This window comes from Pezoporus wallicus, unplaced genomic scaffold (genome assembly GCF_028554395.1).
Source record: "Pezoporus wallicus isolate ANWC-B61680 ecotype Strahan unplaced genomic scaffold, APGP_CSIRO_Pwel_v1 contig_7307, whole genome shotgun sequence".
Taxonomy (NCBI): domain Eukaryota; kingdom Metazoa; phylum Chordata; class Aves; order Psittaciformes; family Psittacidae; genus Pezoporus; species Pezoporus wallicus.
The window spans coordinates 1-3,950 of record NW_026638506.1 but is presented as its reverse complement, the minus strand read 5'-3'; the positions used below and the strand labels follow the sequence as shown (position 1 = coordinate 3,950).

General features: G+C 36.2%; 1 long non-coding RNA gene across 1 annotated transcript; it reads right to left on the bottom strand.

Moving 5' to 3' along the window:
• Positions 1 to 122: 122 nt before the first annotated feature.
• LOC130600092 (uncharacterized) lies at positions 123 to 2,995 on the bottom strand. Its single transcript, XR_008972375.1, has 4 exons — positions 2,803 to 2,995; positions 2,577 to 2,629; positions 830 to 962; positions 123 to 200 (listed from the first exon to the last, which is right to left on the bottom strand). It is a non-coding gene; the product is annotated as an uncharacterized LOC130600092 (long non-coding RNA).
• Positions 2,996 to 3,950: the final 955 nt, after the last annotated feature.

The following is a 3,950-nucleotide window of genomic DNA, read 5'->3' as shown; positions in this document are numbered from 1 at the left end:
ACAAGTTACTTGACTGGGTTTAAACCACAACAATCACAAACTTATCTTCACAGGATATCTGATTCATTTCTCCAAATTTATAGTTAAACTATTAACAACAATGATAATAATCAATTTAGTACCTTTTATAGTCTCTTCAAAAGAACAATGTTGGGTTGGGCTGGAGATTTCCTTCTTCACATTAACATTCAGAGTACCAGCTGTTGAGACAAAACACATTTAGAATTTCCTTATGTTAAAACAGCAAACAAGCAAAAAAACCCCAAGCAAACCAAACCAGTTACTTATATCTTAAAGAAACTGAGGTTCTTTGAAACCCAAACAAGCTTTTGGACTGTGTATTTGTCATGGTCTAAGCCCAGCAAGTAAATCAGAACCATGCAGCCATTCACTCAGAGCCGACTGCTACAGCTGAACCCAGAACAGAATTGTAATATAGATAAACAAAAATATAGTGATATGGTCAAACTTCAACTTTCCTCAGGATAAAGACTGGTGCTATTTTTTCTTTGTATTTGGTGCACTGTATGTAATGTCTTCTTTTTTCTTACTCAGCTTCATTTTGAACCTTAGACTAAAAATGGATGCTACGTTATAAGAACAGCTGTCTCCATGCAGCTGAAATTTGAGATACTTACCATGTAAATGAGAAAAGCCAAGCCTTTAGATTTTATTATTTAACAGAGCAAACATCACCAGCAAGACAAGTTTTAAAAGATCTACATTACTTAACATTTCTGTTGTATGGACTAAATACTATGAAATCAAAACCAAGATGCTTTGCAGGTAAAACTGCCCCTTCCTTCCTCTAGTTTTATATTTCACATACTTGTGTCTGGAGTGTACGTAAATGGTTGCACATCGTGCGATCTTCCAGCATTGGTTACCACATATATTCCCACAGAAACAGCTGAGGTTATTTGCTGGTCATGGTATGGTGGCACCTTCACAATAAGGTGATTCTGCAATTCAAAAATAATTTAAAAACCACATTAGAAACCTTATTTCATTATTATTTACCTTTGTAAGCTTAAATAATAGGTTTAAACTAACAAGAGTGTGTGCCTTTAACGTAGTAGAATAGGCCAAACTGTTCTAACTTGATAACACATAGAGAGAAAGGAATGTTCGGCTGATGGGAAAGAACATTACAGGACTGATAACAACTAAGGAGACAGCAAATAAGACCAAGGATGCCAGCCTTCAAGATAGCAGAGTGGCACCCAGTCTGGAGTGAGACTGGATCAGAACAGAAGCAAGGACATACCAACTGCTAACTCGGCACTAAGACCTTGTGAGCATGCACAAGCACTGAGATCATTCAGTAAATGCAGTGAGGAAGATTGTCAGCGACCAACAGAGACCCTCACTCAGCAAGAAAGCACATGCGCAATTAGAATGAAAATATTACAAAGAGATCCCGGGAATCTCATGAATATGTAAACAATTTCCTGGAAACTGTAAATATGCATGAGTATGCTAAATATATAGCTACTGTTGGCAAGTAGTGTGTGCACTCACCTTTGCAAAACTATTTGCGTGTGCACCTAGCGCTGCAATAAAGAATGCTGCTTTCTAAAACTCCAAATTGAGTCTTAGAGAGTTTCTCTGACCAACTTTTACAGTAACACCTTAATTGTATCATATCCATCAAAACAGAAACAGACTGATAAAACACCATAAAAAACAAAGATATTGGGGGAGATGTGATCAAGTCGCACTTTCAGTGAACTGATAAATAACTAGTGCTAGAAGAGAGATTTGAATAATCTGCCTTTATGATGCTCATTGGAAACCTACAATCCAAATGGAAAGACATATTAAAGTCCAGTACCTTAAGCATAAGCTTATGCCTAACATGCCTTACTGAACTGCAGTCAGTTTGCCATCAAATTCTGCTGGACTCAGACACTTCATGTTCTGCCAACTCAGGTCTCTGTTCAGTGTGATCAGATGGACGATGCAGTTTCATGGTACACCTAAGCAGATTTAACACTGAGCAGAAATCAAAAAATAGGCCTGCAGTCATTCACCAACAGGAATAGCGATGAGGGATCTGTCTATTCCCCAGCTATGCACTAGAAGTGAGAAAGCATCTAATAATTTCTCCAATTTCAGTTCAATAGTCCATAAAGACACTTAGTTGTGGCAAAAAGAAGAAACAAATATTTTGTAAAACATTTCAGAGTGGAACAGAAGTCCAGCCAGGTATAAATACTATAGTGTACACAATATAATTCCACTCAGTAGAAATCTAATGTGCCCTTAGGAAAGCTACTGGAAAAACTGTATTAGGCCTTTAAATTACACTGTATATAAGGGCAAAGACTTGCTTCATATACCACACTCCTACTGTGACATCTGAATTCTCAGTTAGAAATTAAGCAGTTATACGTGTGTGAACTCAAACCAATGATATTCTACCAGATTCACTAAGGAACTTATTTGAAGAAAAGGAATATTATTTCTAGAAATGCACAGGAAGAGGGAAAGGCTTATTTTTCTTTGGAAAAAGAGTGTTTTTTTCTTATTAAAATATAACAGTATTACCACCACCACTAACAAAACAGAAGTACCTGATGAAATAATTCCATGTCTATTTCAGCTTCTGCCTTCCATGAATTCTCATCTAAATGAAAATGAAAAAGAATAATTTATTTTGCATCCATATAAAGCCATTTATTTTAGTGCCTTTGATTCTGCTTGCCAGTTTGGTCTCTACAACTAAATTTTATCACCCAATGTAAACCTGAGCATCATGCTCTCTTCAGTACCCCAAGCTGTTATTGCTTTCACACTAACCAGAAACGTTCTCCTGGAAAATCACTTTTGTTCCCTTTAGAAAGTTCTTGCCAATCAGAAAAACTTCTTCTTCACCCTTCACTGAACAACTGTGCAGACTTTTCTTTAGGATCTCTGGAACACCTGCTGGTTGAGCTGCGATTGAAAGAAAACCCCATAGTTTGAAATTAAGAAAATATCAAAATCCAAACAAAAAGCTTTTACTTACAGGATTATAAAGGAAAGAACAAAATAATTCCTCAGCTTCTTCCTTTACTATATCATTCATGAAAAAGGTTTTCAGACAATAACCATTTCTATTATTTCCTCACTAAATGTGATGGCCTCAAAAATCACACTTAAAGAAATGATCCACTAACAACATTTTCCCTTTTCTCCTGCATTTATTAAATCCTCAAAATGAAATTATCAGTGTTTGAGCTAAAGCTCAAGAAAATTTGGTTGCGTAATTTCCTGGCATAGAGAGCTATAAACAAATGCATCAGCCCTTAGTTACAGCTGAAGCACACCTTCAAATCTATCCTTAAGGTTAAAAAAAAGAAAAAAAGAATAACAAGAAGCTTTTTTGTTCTTCTATGCAAAAGGGTATAAGTAGTAATTCTCATGTTACCTGGGTTTGTTCTTTTTACATGACGTAGCTTTCTGGCTGGTACAAGAACTAAACCAGGGCTTGGAGCAACCTGGTCTAGTGGAAGGTGTCTCTGCCCACGGCAGGGGGTTGGAACTGGATGTTCTTTAAGGTCCCTTCCAACATGAACCATTCTGTGATTCTGTGACTTTCTAGACCTATATACTTAAATGCAAATTTGTGCAAGAGTCACATGTTCATAGTTGGGGATTACAGCAACTGATATCCTATGAACTATCAAAGAGAATGAAGCCTACAGATCTACATGCCTGGAAACCTCTGCCTCTCAGCCAGCAATTCAGATGACAATTTGTATAACACACATTACAAATTGTCTTTGCTGCAAACTATTCCTATGCTTTGTAAAGCATAAATCAAGTAAGACCACGTATTAAATGAAAATGAGCACCAAAGACAATTTAAATAGACATGCATTTTAAAATAAAGTACTCTGTCACATTTAATATATAAAATAATTACAGTTTCTAATAAAGGTTTCTCAACTACCATTTCTATTCCT